We start from the raw sequence: 17563 nt of genomic DNA on the forward strand, positions 1-17563 counted from the left end.
CTGGCAACTTTAAGGTAAGAAACGGTGATTTATTCATGTTTGAATCCCTGGCACTTGGCCCAGTAGATGCCACATGGCAGACACCAATAAAAATTTCAGAATTGAATTGTTGATTTGTTTCCATTGTCTTGTGAAGCAATTAATTATTCATCAATGCAATAAATATTTCCAAAGAACCTGTGTCAGGACTGGGCTAGGTGCCAAAGTGACAGAGATGAATAGTCCGTGTTCCTGAAGTGCGATCGCCTAACAGCAGAGAGATATGTAAATAAATGGAAAACTACAATTCAAAATGGAAAGAGCTTAAATAAAGGTATTAATAGTAATTTAAAAAGTCACAAACAGAGCTAATCATATTTAGAGTAGTAAAGTGTCTTAAAGGAGTTAAATTCAGAGCTAACAAAAAAGTGACTATCAGTTCCCAGGCAAGCCCAGAGGGCAGGGAAGTTAAGAGCACACAGGCTTCCCTCAGTCAGAGGAGGACAATGTCCCAGCCTCCTTTCCTTTGAGGGACAATTCTGAAAAGCCTTCTATTTAGTTCCTCAGAGGGCCTAGCATGATGGAACCCTGAGACTTCCCAGTTAACCAGCTCAATAATACACTCTTTAATGTACTAAAAACCATTGCATTGTATGCTTTAAGTATGTGAATTGTATAGCGTACCCTTAAGAAAGTAAGAGAATTAAGCTTCTCTTTAGATGTTCCAATTATATTTCAATAAAGCTATTATAAAAACAACAACAATAACAACAACAACAAACAACTCTTTATGGGCTGTCCCTGCTTTATATTCCTGCTTCCTGAGGTCACCTCCCAAATAAACCACCTGCACCCAAATCCTTGACAAATTCTGTTTTAGGCAGAACCTAAACTAGACAGGCCCCATATTAATTGCTCACTGCGTCCCCTTTTAGTTCCTCCACTAACATTCCTTGAGGATGCTACAAAAACAGTCTTAGGGCCGCTGCAGTGGAGATATTGCCAGGAAATACATTTGCCTCATCTCTTGATGACAACAGATAAAGTACCACATTAGTGTATCTCAGGTTGAGGGCTCCAAAACTTTGCCTCTACACCACTGAGGGGCTTTGCTTCAGCCACTAGGAAATACCCAATCTCAGCTTGACTAATGCAATTAAGTAGAACATTATGGTCTATAAATGTGGGCTCTATTTTTATCTTTCAGTCTTGACACTGTATTTATTTCTTCTTCAATCCTGATTTTTTAATTGTGTTGAACCATTTTATCATACACATTTCTTATAATTAGCCTCAATTTTTATGGGTAAAATGGGGCACAGTTAAATTAAATAATGTTACTTTTGTCATAGCTTTTAATGAACTGCTCAGTTCTTAAAAAAATTACATATTTTTAAATTATAAGAATAAAGTATATTTCTTGTGGATAACATGGTGCATATGGAAAACTAGAGGAAAAAAACTGCCATAATCCCACCAGCCAGATATAAACCGAAATGTATTAGTGATTATGTACTTCTAGTCTTTTTCTTATACATATATTATTTACCAAAGATTTTTAGTTCATTCATTTCATTCCTTGCTTTTTTCCACTTAACATTATATAGGGAAAATATTTCCTTTCTCCATCTCTAAAAAGTCTCTCAAAATGATTTTTGTGTGTCCACAAAATATTTACATCATCATTTATTTACCTACCTTCTTATATTGGGAATTTTGTTATTTCCAAATTTTTTATTAGAATGGTATGATGAAAATCCTTGTATATAGACCTATATTATATTACTAATTATGTCCCTAGGATAAATTATGAAAAGAGGCATTACTGAATTACAGTACACAAATACTTTAATCCAAAAACCCATAACAATTTACAGTCTTATTGGAAATGTAGAAGTATGTCCATTTCCCAACCTCTCATCAATGTTGGATGCTATCTTTTTAAAAAAACATCAACTTCATAATGTACTGCTCAAAATTAAAGAGCCCAATTAAAGAGAGTGGACCCATCTGCAAGTCGCTTTCTCTTAAAATAACCCCTCCTCGTAAGTTCTTCAGCTTTGTAAAAGCAAAAATATTTGATTGGATAAATGTCTTGACCATCTACTAATGTAAAAAAAGTCTTCAGTTCTCAGTTTCTTTAGACAGTACCCGATGAAATTTCTTGGCTCATGTCAAAAGTAAGACTTTGCCATGTGCCTGGGAGGCTCAGCACTGCAAATACAGCCAACAAGAGGAAAACCCACAGCTACACATTTTGGTGCAATGCCACCATTTGTCAGACACTGTTATAAATAATGTCTTTGAATGTTTTAGAAGTGTGCACCGTGCCTGGGAGGTGGGACATATGGAAAGTTCCCCTGGAGTGTCAATTTTGAAATGAATTCCAATGACAAGGTCACTACTTCAGCTAGGCTCTCCTCCCAGAATGGCAACTCTGCAGGAATTCCCACAGTCCATATATAGGCTGCCACTTGTGGAGGGTGAGAAGGTGAGATGAAAACAAATCTCCTTCTTTGAGGTCTATGTCACTTGGAAAATAATTAACTTTAGCGGGTGGTTTTGACATCTTTAAAATCCTGGCTTTAAGGTAACCCATAAAAGGAAAATTTCAGTTGAATTAAGATTGCTGCAGAAAAAAAATTTTCCCCCAGACAAGGTCAATCAAGCAACTCATCAGATAAGGCTTCATTTGGGGATCCTGAGTAGATTCCAGGGCCAGCCATTCTTTGTCAAGAGGTAAGAGGTGGTAGGATGGGGATGGCCTTTGAGCTACATCCCATTGTCTTCCTCTACTCAGAGATCCATGGTGCTAGTCCATTTTATTCCCCTATATGCTCCAAACTTTGGTTTCTTCTCTGAGGGGGCATGTGGGGACCAGGTCATATTTCCTGGCTGGAAATTCAGAGGTAATGGCTATTGCTCTTACACAGGCCAGCAAGCATGGGCCCACTCTGGCAGACATGGAATCCACTGCCTCTCTAACATCCAGAATCCCAGAATCCTCTCTTTGCCTGCCAAGGACTCATCTCCCCCACTTCTCATCCCACTGCACAAGCTCACATGGTGCATGCACACTCACACCGACACATAGTGAGTCAGTCATGTGCCTAATAGGTCTTTTTGCAGAAGAACCTCTCGTTTGGTTTTCCTGAAATTTAGTTCATTTTTCATTCTTATTTTTTTCTACTTTTTAGCATCATTGTAATGGGGGGACTAAGGCAATTCAACAGATGCTTCACTATCCCTTTGGTTTGTGTATTATATCCTTCAAAAATGAAGAAAATTCACATTACTCAATGTCTGCCCACGATATAAATGTTTTATATGTAGCAGAGTATAATTGCCATGCTCCAAGTTAAATTAACCCATTTTAAAAATTACAAGAACCATGTTGATTTTCTTTAGATTCCCGAGAGAAAAAGATTGAGAAAATAAATATCTCCACCCTTCTACAAAGTAATCAAAAAAAAAAAAAAAATAGCACATTTTGGTACAATTTGGGTTCAGAGAAAGGCCAAAAAGAAAAAAAAAAGTAAGCACATGAACATATAGCCATACTTTTTTGTATCCTACCTTATTGCCAAAAGGATTTATCATGGAGATGAAGAAAACACACCAAAATTATGACAACTTTCACCTCAATCCACTTGGGTAAAAAGGAAAAACCCAACCCTCCATTTGGATTTGGGTTTTTGAGACTTTATCTTAACCATCTTCCAAGATTTTGAGCAGAAGTTCAAGGAAATTCAAGAAAGAAAGCAACCAACTCAAGATTTTATGGGTCACATCTAATTTCTTTTTTGCCTTAGTATTCACCATAGTGCAAAACAGCTTCCCCTTGACTACCCCCAAGTTTTGCCCACCAAGGAGAACATGCTCCACTCTGGAAAGAAAGTTACATGTACTTTTTTGTATGTTTTTCACATCATGAAACAAGCAATCTGAACTTTGGGGCAGGAGCCACAAACAGCCAACAAAAGGGAGTGAGGCTGTGAGTCAAGAGGAGTCATGAGTCAACAGCAGAAAGGCTGCCCCCATCCTGAGTTGATCCCACCAGTAGGTGTTACTTTAGCCATTAATCCGGGGCGCTCCATGGATGGAGGATAGTTCCCTCCTGCCAAGAAACACACAACAAAACTCCAAACCAAACTGAAATCTGCCAGTTCTACAAGTCTCTGAACACAGAGTTGGGCTGCTAAGACAGGATGCAGAGCTCGCCTGAGAGGGCTGACAGCAGACCTGCCCCACTGGAACAGCGATGAAGAGCCTCTTGGTCACCACTGCAGGCCACCTCACTTCATCATTCAAAGTGGGTTTTGGCACTGGGATTAATATGATTTAATGCAATCACAACAGTACTGATCCTCACCTACTGTCTGAGGCCACCAGAGCCCATCCAGCACTATTTATTAGCTTTGGCTTCATACACCATAATCAAGTTCTTTTCAAGCATGCTTTCCCTGTCCTCTTTTGGTTTTACTTCTCTCCAAAGGAGCTTTACACTCTAGTTTAAAGACCCAAATTTCCCTAGTTTCCCCAATTAAAGCTTGTATTTTATGAATTCAAAAGACTCAGCAGTGAACAGAAACTTTCTTACTGACCTGCAGTGACCACCATATTGAAAAGGAGATTGCCAGTCTGATTGCTGTATAATTTGTTACCTTATAGTCTTTGAGTCTACATTACATCCAAAAGGTCCTCCTGGCCAGCAAGGGGCACTGCAATCTGTCACTTTAGGACAATTGGTTTGTGGATTCTTTGCAAGTTGCTTTCTTTTTCATTGACTCAGATCTATACCTCTAACTTCCCCTTCCCTCCTTTCTCACTCTCCTTCTTTATCCTGGGGTTAGAGGCTGACAAAAAGCAAAGATGTCCTTGGAGATTATTTATGCCAGGCATCAGCAAGCATTTTCTGCAAAGGGCCAGACAGTAAATCTTTAATACTCGGCAGGTTATACAGTCTTCCAACTGCTCTTTGTAGCTGGAAAACTGGCTAGATAACATGCAAACAAATGAGAGCAGCTATATTCTAATAAAACTTTATTCACAAAAACTGGCAATAGGCAGCATCTGCCCAAAGGTGGGCCTCCTTATAATCTAATATCTTCCTTTCCTTCCTTTTTTTTTTTCTTTGTTTTCTTTCTCTTCATTCCTTCTTTCCTTTCCTTTTCTTATCTTTTCTTTCCTTTTTTTTTTTTTTAACAAAACAGAATCCCAGAAAGGTCTACTGAGGTCACATGACTAGTAACTGAGGGAAGGAGGAGGAATTAAGGTTTCTAGACCCTCTTTATAGAGCTCTTTATTCTCTGTGCTATTTTCTTTCTTCTTTTTTTTTTAAGATTTTATTTATTTATTTGGCATACAGAGATCACAAGTAGGCAGAGAGGCAGATGGTGGGGGTGGGGAAGCAGGCTCTCTGCTGAGCAGAGAGCCCGATGGGGCTCAATCCTAGGATCCCGAGACCATGACCCGAGCCAAAGGCAGAGGCTCAACCCACTGAGCCACCCAGGCACACCTGTGCTATTTTCTACAGTGGTATTTTACCCAAAAGGCCTGAAAGACTCTCTTAGGTGTCTGTGACTGGCTAAGATCTATCAAACACTGACGGAATAAATGCACTTTATTACTTATTCACACAAAATTGTACAGAAACATGATGCTATAAAATACTAGCTTACTTGATTCTGGCCCCTGGGTTGGTTCACTCACTGACTTCATGGTAGACAGAAGCAATGCTGGGTCTAATGCCTGTACAGATCTGTTACCTTTCTTGTAGGTCATAAGCCCATATTACATCTTAAACTATGATCATCAGTGTCTTATCTATTTCTCAAACTTTACCCCTGGTCACAAAGGATAAGGTGAGAGAGAGCACCTGGAAGCATAGGATAAATCCAACTCCTCCCCACTGGAAAACAACTGAAAGAATATGCTCCCCTTTCAAATAGCTTTCAAATAAGCTAATTTACCCTATTATTAGATGAGTACCATTGTTTTAGCAGAGAGAAAACACTCTTTGAGAGGTATCATGATGAAGCAGAAATAATCCATGTTGTCACATCCTTTTTGTGTTGTGTGGAGTCGTATGTGTTGAACTAGTTCTCAGAGACTCAGTGTCCAGATGTGAATAGTGGAAAAATGAAATTTTCCCTAAGGAAATCTTACTCAGATTCTACATAGGATGACCATGTAGTTTATTGTCCAAACCAGGATACTTCTGAGAGTAATGGGAGTCCCATTATTACTTATGCTAGGCCAACAGGCAAAATCAGAGATGTGGCATATGGCTACCCAAGTTATACAACATGGTGCCTGGCACAAAGATATTTTACAAATCTTAGTTTTCTTTCTCTTCCTTTTTCTCAAGAATTCAAGCAATTCTATAGTAAGGTCTCTCTCTTCTGTTTCTAAATGTACTCCAGTTGGTCATTCGAGCACACTGACTGGACAGCAAAGCCCCCATTTACTAGCTGTAGGTTACATTCCCCCTCCACTACCCTTTTTCCTAACACTACAGAACACGAGAGCTATGTGATTCCACACACCCTGCCTTGCTCACACAGCCCTTCCAACCTCTCTGTGTTAGCAATGGGGCTGTGGGGGAAGGGCAGTGGAGGGGGAGATGGCATTCACTATTTTGCCAAAAGCACAGATGGTAATTTGAAACAATAACGTTCCTATTTGGGAAGGAGAAATGTTGTGCTGTGAATACAGCTTATGAAAGCATAAAGACTGAACGCCTTGGATGTGGCAAAAGGCCGCGTAGGGGTTTCTGATCAGTTCAACCCATGTACACTACATGAACTCACTTAGAAATAATAAAGCCTCTATGCTCTCTCAGTCTTGTATTTGTCTTAAACTCAGGCCCACCAAATTGTGCCAAATTATGTGTTGTTCAACTTGCACTGCCCCGAGAACACTAAGCTCATTTTCTAAGTTAACTGTGCCGTATTTATAAGATTTCAGCATTTCAAATAAGAGTTATCGGCAGAGAAAGTGAAATAAACAGATAATTTTTTAAAAGTCGAAACTACAGCCATTTTTCACTTCAAGCTTGAATCCAGGTTAAATTTGCTCACATCCCTCTGTGACAGTTACACACATGTACACATGGGCAGAACCCACACTATACAGTACTCTATGTATGAGAACATGTAAATAAAGAAGATTAAGATAAACATCATGCATTGCATTTCTGAATTTTGCATCTATTTTAAGACAAGACATTTTGGATGAACTTTGCTTTCACTCCATAGAGTATCTTTTTTTCTATATGAAAATGTAATTTATTCATTTCTATTTCAAGCTAGCTATTTTTCCCAGGCCAAGAAAATAATCATAATTTAATAATTCTTTTGAAATGTTACATATCCAATATTTTTTAGAAGTTTCTTCCCCTTTGGCTCCACTCCTCCAATCTCCTCCAGTATCAGGCACTAAGGCATATGCCACGGGTGGGATTTTGGAGCATGGGATCAGATCCCAGTGTTTCTACTTCCCACAATGTGGCATTCATCAAGTTCCTTGAGGCCTCTAAGCCTCAGTTTTCTCATCCGAAAATGGGACTAATGATAGTTCCTACTTCCTAGAGTTTCTATAAGGATTTTTTTTTTTTTTTTTTTTTAAGCAGGCTCCACATTTAATGCAGGTTCTGATCTGGGGCTCCAACTCATCACCCTGAATCAAGACCTGAGCTGAAATCAAGAGGTGGATGCCTAACCAACTGAGCCACCCATGCGCCCTGTAAGGATTAATACATGCAGAGTACTTAGCAGTTTGGCAGGCACATGGGAAGCAGTCCAAAAAGGCTGGCTCTTACTCCTTCCCCTAACGACTCAGCACAGTTGCTTCCTCTCCTGTACGACCTCTCCTTTCTCTTTCCCTCTCCCTTCTCTGGTAACCAGAGTCCGGAGCCTCTTTGCTGCATGCTTGCATTGCGGCAGTGGTCTCCTCTCCAGTTTGTGTGCCACCTATCTCATCCCACCTGCCTATCTATCCTGTGACCACCCACCAAATGTCTTTTCAAACTAGCATTCTCATTCACATGCCCTCGAAAACAACTTTGAAGTCTCTCCATTCCTATGGGGTAAAACCCAAATTCCCCAGATGTGACAATTCAACATCAGGCATTCCAATCTCCCTTTCCAACCTTACCTCGATTTCCAAATATGAATTACTAATTGGTCTCATACCCCAACAAAAGCCACCCCTTTTTCTGCTGCATACCTTTCCTTCTCCAAAGACCATGTTAATTTCCCTTCCTCTATAAAATCTTGTCTACCTTCTTCTCCATCATCACTGACTCTTCCCTACAGCAAGTACACTCTACCTACTAGTGCCATAGTTCATTTGTCACTTAGTTATAAACTATCTTGTGACAGCTCTATGATCAATGGACTTTTGGAAGCCAAGACTATATTTTAGATTGTTCTAGATTTCTGCCACTTCCATAGAGTAGATGCTTAGTAAAAAATCTGTTGAATGAATGAATAAATTAAGAGAAATTAAAATAAAGAATGTAAGAGGTCAGCATCTTACAATATAAGAATCACACTCTATGATAAAGACCAAAGGTCCTAACTTGTTATTACTCTAATAAACTTTTCTGTACTATAAATGTATAAAATGCCATCCCTCATAAAAATTATATCGAGAAATATGATTGACATTCTTTTGGGCTACTTCTTGTGGATGAATATTTCAGAGAATTTGGTCAAACCCAAAATAAATGCAAAATAAAAAGAGCTATATTTAACTACCATATTAAACTCATTTCAGGGGCACAATCTCCTGAGATCAATCTACCTTTTATTAACTTTCCAGGGAACAAAGTCCATTAAATGATATCTAACCTACATACACTGATCCATCAAATATAATAGTAAGTTAGAGATTCAAACAGATCTTCATTTTCTAAATATATACAAAATACCTCAAAGCCCCCTTTAAACCAACATTCATTGCAAAGGCAAGATAATTTGCTCTGTGCAAGAAACTTGATAATGTCTCAATGTTGCCCAAATGTCTGAGACATATGCTACCCATCAGACACCCCAAAAATGTATAAATGCATCTGTTTTTACTCAGAGCCCCCTTTTGCATTTTGATGAAGTTTAGCAAAACTGAAAAGTCACAAGGAATAAAAAGACAGCTGTAACATACACAGTACTAATCGCTTAATCTTCTTCCTAGTGCCCAGGCTGTCAGGGCCAATGTCAGGGCCAATGTCAATGCCAATGCTAATACATGCTGTCTGCAGGAGCTGTCACTGCCGCCCGGGTCCCCGAGGTCTATGTGTCAATACCAGAGGGATTACAAAGAGACAAAGTAAGAAACTGAGTAACATTTGTGTCCAACATGGATCTAGTTTCCCTGTTTGCCAATGAGTGCTGATGGAGCTGGGAGGACAGGGATGTCACCAGCTGAGCTCTCCATGGGCAGATGTGGAATTCCTGTTCCAGCTCAAAGTAATCAGTCCAAGAGTCCAGAAAGAAAAATGTGGCGGACCCAATCTCCAAAAGAGTAGGGCTCACTTAGCTCATACTTCATCAGAGAAGTTCTCCTATAGGTGAACTCGAACAAGAGAAGTATTGGTTTTTAAAACATCTAGGTATTTAGAAACCGTAACTCAAAGGCCACCTCCATTCCTGCTGGAACCAGAGCCATCCCACCGCCGGCCTCAGCCTCCCCCAGCTCTGAATGAAGAGCAATAGGAAGAACTGCTCAGGAGATTTAGTGAGACTCAGGGAAGCAAAAGAAGCAAATGGCCCTGGTATGGTTCCTGCGATCCCTGGAGACAACTTGTGAGATGAGAAGGCAGAACCCACTGTTGCGTGGCCCTGAGCCCACTGAATGGCGGCCCAACTCTCTCTCTGCTTTGGTTGGGGATGCCCAGGTTACGTGTGGCACCACGCCTGTCTCACCTTTATTTAAAGACCACCATCTAAAACCCCAGGTCTGTCCCAGCACACCTTTCTGAAAACCTCCATTCCAATCCAGCTGGCATTTGGAGACAGAACAGAGTATGTCAAGAAGCCAGTCTTCCCTGGAGTGAAGGCTGATACTGGCTAGAGGAATAACAGGGAGGCAGCAAAAGGAAAAACTCCTCTTACCTACCAGCTCTGTGACTTTTGGGGCCTCACCTGGAAAGTGGAGATCATCATGTGTCCCACCTCAGTCTAGTGCCAAGACTGAAGGAGATGATTTATGTAAACAGTACCTGACATTGTTTCCAGAACTTTGTAGCCACTTGAAAATAGGTTATTAACATCTTTTTCCTGAACACAATGGATTCCCAGAACATGAAATGGTTAGGGACGGTGAGGCCAGAGTGGCTGGTCCTAGTTTCTCCTAGATCCATGGTGCATAAGAAAAAGGCTGTCAATTCCACAGAAAGAAATACTCTATCGATACCTTCACAGTTGCTCTGACAAATAGGGGCTTTGTTTTCCACATCCCCCTGAAGGGCATAATGTCACTTTATCAGGATGTAGGAGGCCTTAGCCACAGTCCTTTGTGCCTCAACAGAGATTGGAAAACACAAAGGTGAAAGTTTGGGGGTTCTCAGTCTATCATAGTAAGTGCCCAGTCAGATTTTCATATACTTTTTTCTCTTACATAACAGAAAAATGTGCTGAGAGGCTCAGTGTATATCCAGCTTAAGGGAGGGACAAATAGATTAGGAGAAATTTCCTGCAGGCATTAACAAAACTGAGGCTTATATTTGCCCAAAGTTTGCTTTCTATCACAGTGTTCAATTTTTAATGTGACAGAGAATACCACTTGTTAAATTTCTTACTAAACATACTGCGTATGTTCCAAACCTCTGAGAACCATTTCAGGCAGGGAGGTGGTAAAAGAGGGAGTTGGGGCAGGCTCTAGTCCCTGTGAGTACTGGGAATAACAAGCCAGACATTCAGACTTCAGTGTCTCTAGTTCCCTAACTTGCCTGATGGTTTCTGAAGATTGCCCTCTTTATGCCCCCGATGAGGTTAAAGGACACAGTGTCATGTAAAGAGGGACTGTGAGGGCGCCTGGGTGGCTCAGTGGGTTAAGCCGCTGCCTTCGGCTCAGGTCATGATCTCAGGGTCCTGGGATCGAGCCCCACATCGGGCTCTCTGCTCAGCAGGGAGCCTGCTTCCCCCCACCCTCTGCCTGCCTCTCTGCCTACTTGTGATCTCTGTCTGTCAAATAAATAAATAAATAAAATCTTTAAAAAAAAAAAAAAAAAAAAAAAGAGGGACTGTGAGAAGCCAGCACCTAGATATTCAATAAGAGTCCCAGATGGCCTTTGATCTTCTGCTAGGGTTCTCATGAGAACCTGTGCTAGACACAGATTCTGAGCCAATTTTTGTGAGTTATTCTTGTTATCTTATGCAATCCAACACTGAAAAACCTTCCTGACTTCATTTCTTACCACTTTCCCCTGCCTTCACACAATCCAGACCCTCACTGGCCCCCTTGATATTCCTTGAAAATGCATGCATGCGCCAACCCCAGGGCCTTTGTACTTACTGTTTCCTCTACTTAGAATACTCTTCCCTAGATATCTGCATGGCTTGTTCTTCACATCATTTAGGTTTCTACTCAAATGTCAATTTCTCAAGAGATCTTTCTCAATCACTGCATCTTGGATAACACCATCAGAACTTACCCTTCCCATCACTTTCACTCCTTTGAATTTTACCCTCCTTTGTTTTACTTCCTAGCAGTTACTACCCCTGATATGTTATATACTCATTTGTATTTTGTTGGCTCCATGAAAGCAAAGGTATTTCTTATTTTGTTTATTGTTGTATCCTCAGTTACTACATTTGTGCTTGGCTCTCACTAGGTGCTCAATAAATATCTGCTGAATAAAGAAAAGAATAGTATTCCTCATATCAGAGGATGTTAGAGCTGTGCGGACACCGGCAAACTACCTGGTTTCATCCTTCGTTTCATGGATGAGGAGGTTGAGCCAGCTGAAGGGAAAGAGCTTACCTCCAGCTAGTAAATCTAACAACATGGGAGGTACAAGAAGTGATCAGCATAAAAAAAGGAAACATTTCTAGTGTGGAGAAAAAGTAGTTCTGGCCGAAAAAGAAAAAGCAAAAAAGAGAAAGGAAGGAAGAAAAAAGGAAGGGAAGGAGAAAGGATAGCTACACATTTTATTGGCTGAACAAGAGACTGGAATCCAAACATGTTTAGGTAAGGCTGAACTAAGATTTTTCTATTGCTATTTTTAAAGTACCTTGGAAATTGTATCTCTGGCAAGTAGTCCACATTTAGGAATGGCCCCTGAGAAGTCCAGCTCTCCATTCCTCATTTCGGTGCAGTGGGATTATTCTAACAGCTGAGGTTTATCTAAAGAACAATTTTTATCTGGGTTCAACTCTCCCACCTGCAGCAGAACTCCTCATTCTAGAGAGAGAAGGGGAAGGGAGAGGAAAGAGATACTGAACTAGGCACTATGACAGGGTCTTTCAAGGATCTCAGTTCATTTTCATAACATCTCTGTGACCACTTTACAGATGAGAAAACTAAGTTTCAGAGAGTTAAATGGATGACTCAAAATCCCCTAGCTGATCAGTGACAAAGACAGGACACTAACTAGGCTTGGTCCAACTCGAGATCTCATGATCTTTTTCACTCTACTTGGTTGTTTTCTCTAATTTGTAAAGAACTTTAGAGGAGAAAACTCCCCCATGCATGTTCTCAGGAGCTTTTTTATACCCCCTGAGGCAAGGTTGAGTCACCAGTCCTCTTTAGGCTCCTTGGTTTTCACAGAAGGATATGATTCCACCACCCAATCATTAGTCTGCAAAAGCATTCAGATTTGGCGACACAGAACAATTGTATCCATCAGTATCCCCGAAGCCACTTCTAAATAAACATACAATCCAAGTTAAAACAGCGCACTTGCTGTATAACTGCAGCTTTGAAACTCCTGGCTGAGCACAGTCCAACTGTTTGGGTTTGCCGGGACTGAGGCGCATCTGGGGATGTGGGATTTTCAGTCCCCAAACCAAGAAAATTCTGGGCAAACTGGAAAAAGTTGGTCACTCTACCCAGCACCCACCTGCAAACCAGACTCTCCTTCTTAAGCCTCCACCATGAAGAAATTCTAAGGCCACTACTTTCCTTACATAACACCACACTGTCTTGCCCAACTTTTGATTGAAGCTCCATTGAAAAAAATGTCACTTATAGAAGATGGATTAAACACAGGCATTTTAGTCATTTCTAAATTTTAGCTTTTAATCCTGGATTCACTGGAGCTCTAGAAGGTGTGCCAATGGACCACATTTTTTTTAGTGCTTTCAAATAATTATTCTCAGTGGCCTGTCCTTTGGTATTTTGCCTTTTTGCGATAGTGAAGAGACCATAGGAATACTACCAAATTTAGCAGGGACAAGGGGAGAGATGAGGACAATGGTCACTATATGATACAGTGTCATCCTTAATCACCTAGAGAATTTTTTTCAGATTTAAGTGCCAGGGAAATCCTATCTCCTTTGAAAAACTGTATTTTCTATAGTTTTTTCTTCATGAAAATTATCATATACCTGATTTTGTTTCCCTTTTTATTTTGACCGGTAGGCAACTATTTGCCAAATTTGTTGTTCATTATTACATACTGTATAGGACTCTTTTGTCGATATATTCACATTTTAACTTACTACGTTTTCCAGATCTTAATTGTTCATATAATATAACAAAGTGATAGGTGAGAATATCATTGGTATACTTCATTATAATTTTCAGTTTCTCCTTACAAGTGAAGTGACTATTATTTGGGGGATTTAAAGTTCATGTTGGAACCTGTCAGACAAAGGAGAACTTCTGGTTCGGGACTGGAATGGGAATCTCAGACAAGAGACAGCTGAACAAACATACAAATGATTGGTTCACAATTTCCTAATTTATTTCAACATTTGTCAACACCTTCTATATGTTACCTAGGAAAGGTAGAGGATACCCAACTCCCACCCCTAATTCACTCTATTGTGATATTATTCTGTGAGCTAATTCTAATTCACGATCTCAGGTCAAGTGGGAACAGCTTCAGCTCCTACTGATCAATAGGTGACAAATAATCAGCCCGAAGACATCTGGTTTTAAATCCTCAAGTTACCATGGGAGCAGCCTGGTAGAGGACAGGTGGGTTTAGACGGACTCTCAGCGCCAAAGTTTGTCACCAGCGTAACCTTGGGTACATCATCTAAACAGTTTGAGTCTCCATTTTCTCTTTGGCAAAGGAGGAATAATAATATCCACCTTAGAGAGTTATTAGGAACACTAATTAAAATCATGCATATGAAAGCATCTCCCCTACCCCAACCCTCACTCCCCTGCACCATGTTTGGCATACAGTGAGACCTAAAAAAAAGGTCTCAGTTGTTACTACAGAAAAGTTAATCCTCAGACTGACAGGGTTCACACTGTCCCTGGCAGTGACTGGAGATTTTATCATAAACCTCTGGCAGCGTTGCCTAATACGACTTTGGCCACTTTTACTCATTTGTTAAAGGATACTACACAGACCCAAAGCAGAGGCCCCACATTAAAGCGGTTATTATGGTAGGTCACTGGGGTTCTTTTTCCCTAGGCAATAATGAAACTGCATTAACAAGCATTCACCAGGGCAAACCATAGGCAAGGAACATTAGAACTTTGCAGAAATAATAAACTCTTAAAGAGATACACCGCTACACAGGCCAGCCTTTGGTGATTCCTGCTTTTTGCACATGCTAAGCTGGCTGGAGCCCACACATTAAAGCGGAAGTGTGCTCTGCAACACTATGTGTGTTCATCCGTGGATATCTGAGACCCAGCCTGTGAGAAGTTGCAGATACCTCTCAGATTTTGCGAGCTCAGGACACATTGCCTTGTTCTGTCCCTCTCACCTCCTGCTCATTTCCTTCCCGTCTCCACTCAGCATCCCACCCTGACTGAATTCGATATTCTGTGAGTTTTCCCACCCACCACCCTCTCCAAATGTAGGTGCTGAAAGAGGCAAAATAAACTGAACTGATTACAAATGGAGCCCCATTCTTCAGATCACAGATTCCAACCACCAGAAACAGAGAGACCAACAAGAAAGAGCAACAAGGTCGCAGCTCCTGAATCACCAGCTGGAAGCATCAGATATTCTGAAATGCTCCACTCTAGAGAGTCAAAGAGAAAAGGGATAGTGCCAGGAAACAGAATGTCAGAGCACCTCCAATAAGCTCTATTCTAGGGCGTGATTTGAACACGAGGAGTATTCAAGCACAAATCTTCAGAGCTGACTCTTAGAGGTTGCCTAAACCAGCCCTGATCTGATAAATAAATCAATCTCAGAAAATTTTTACTAACAGAGAAATGAAACCTACCTGAGGCAGCCCACACCCCCTTTGCAATAACTATAATGCACAAACTGGCCTTCCTTTGTCACACTAAGCCTCTGCAATTTCTCTTTCATATTGAAACTATTTATGTATTTAATGAGCACCTGTTGTGGTGTCAGGCATCGGGCAAAGGGGGTGCAATGGGGAATTCCAAAACAAGAGACACATTCTCTGCCCTGGTGAGGCTTATTAGTCTAGATGGGGAGACAGACATTAATCAAACATGATTGATGGGTGTGGGATAAATACTCTGAAGGAAAGAGAAAGGATAGTTCCATGGCCTGGTACCACTTAGGCTGTAGGTAGAGAGGCAGGGGAAAGGGTAGCTGGAAATGCTCCTCAGCTCTCACAGAGAGCTGAACAATGAATAAAGAGTGAACTCTTGAATGCGGGTAGGGATCAAGGAGATGCCAGAAAGAACAGCTTGTGGTAAGAGGAATTTGTAGCAGGAGGGATCATGATGCACTCAAGGAACCAAAAGATGGTCCATATGATTCCGATGTAAGGCAAGTGCAGGAGCCAGAGGCCATGCAAAAGATTTTGTCTTTATTCTCAAAAGGCATGTGTGTGTGTGTGTGTGTGTGTGTGTGTGTGTGTGTGTTAGACCCAATAATGCATGTACTCAGATTCCTGTCTCAATCCTTTCCCAGACCCCTGACTGCTTACTTTCAGGGAGCCTTGGATGACACAGCCATGGAAGCTATCACCTCACTCTTATCACTAGCCACTGTCTAGCGTCCCCCCCACCTCCCACTGACATGCATGCATGTCAGTCAACAGAGTTGGCCCAGCCCCATTACTTGGCCCCTGTGGGGGCTCTGCCTCCTCCTACCACTTCTTGGATCAGAGAAAACTCCACTTCTTAGGTCTGTTGTCTGACTTCTGCAGGAAATGCATCCATAGATGGGAAGGAATCAACAAATAAATTCTTTCATCTTACTGTCTCCCTCTTATGGATTGTTAGAGTCCTGGTGGTTCAACACAGCCCATCTGGAGAGGTCCAGATGATTGAGCCAATACCTGTGTTTCTTTGTGGCTGTAGGTAGCCTCATAATCACACCATCACCTCATATTTTCTTCCCTTTTTCCATACCTTACTTCTCTTCTGCATGACTCTTTGTCCCAGACCTCCAACAAAGCTTTACTTCAGGCTCTGTGTTCCAGAGAAACTGTATGAGGATAGTAGGATTATGTACACATGTATGTGTGTGCATGTATCTGTGACTGGGTATGTACATGTGTATTCCTTGGGTGTATCTGATGAGATGGAACCATAACAAAGTCATGTTTTGACTTTCAAAACATTCATGTTTTGAAAAGGTTACACGGGGTTGCAAGTGGTAAATGGAATGAATGGGGTGCTGAAGGCAATGGCAGCACTCCAGGTGAGAGGCAAGGTTAACTTGACCTCCTTGTTCCCCATTAGCTCTTTTGATGTCCCAAGACAGCATTCACCGCAGCCCTCCCCCAAAGCCTTTTCCTCTTCAGGTGAAATACTTGAGCTCCTTCGCTTTACAACTGCTATGGGTTTTCTCAGCTTCTTGTTCACTCTCATCTACATAGTTTAGCTTGTGAATATTCCTCTTAAAATGTGTTGGCTGGAACCAGATGTAATAGTCCAGGTATCCTCTGACCGGCCAGAGAAGGAAGAATTGTTCATTTCCTTCTTCCAGACAGTGTTTTCCACCAACATGGCGGAGTGCTGAGCCACCATTCCCTGCCCAGTTATGCTTAAAGTCGTGGAGCCACACCACCAGTTCTGTAATCAAAGAACACCTTGCTTGCTCTCCGTTTGTATCATTCACTGCTATTTTTGTTGTTGTTGTTTTAACTGACGTGTTGGGCCATGTATTCATTCCAATCAAATTCCATGCTATTACTTTTGTCCATTGCCCCAGACTGTTACAAGTTTGAAAGGAGATACCGTGTAGTGGTGAAGAGCGGGGTCTCAGAAAGCAGACAGTCCTGGCTTCAATCCTGGCTCTTTCTCTTATTAGGTGTGTGATTTGGGGGTATTGTTTTAAGTTCTCTAAACCTAAATTCAATCATTGAGGAGATGGGTGGAAAAAGGGCACTGCCCTATAAGTCGGTTTCAGTTGAATAATAACAAACATTCTCAGTACTTCAATGGCTTACAGCAACACATTTATTTTTACACTCACGGATCCACAGATTGGCTGGGATTCTGGCAATGAAGGCTGGACTCAGGC

The sequence above is a fragment of the Lontra canadensis genome, unplaced genomic scaffold (assembly GCF_010015895.1).
Source record: "Lontra canadensis isolate GAN:19392208 unplaced genomic scaffold, GSC_riverotter_1.0 scaffold2, whole genome shotgun sequence".
NCBI lineage: Eukaryota > Metazoa > Chordata > Mammalia > Carnivora > Mustelidae > Lontra > Lontra canadensis.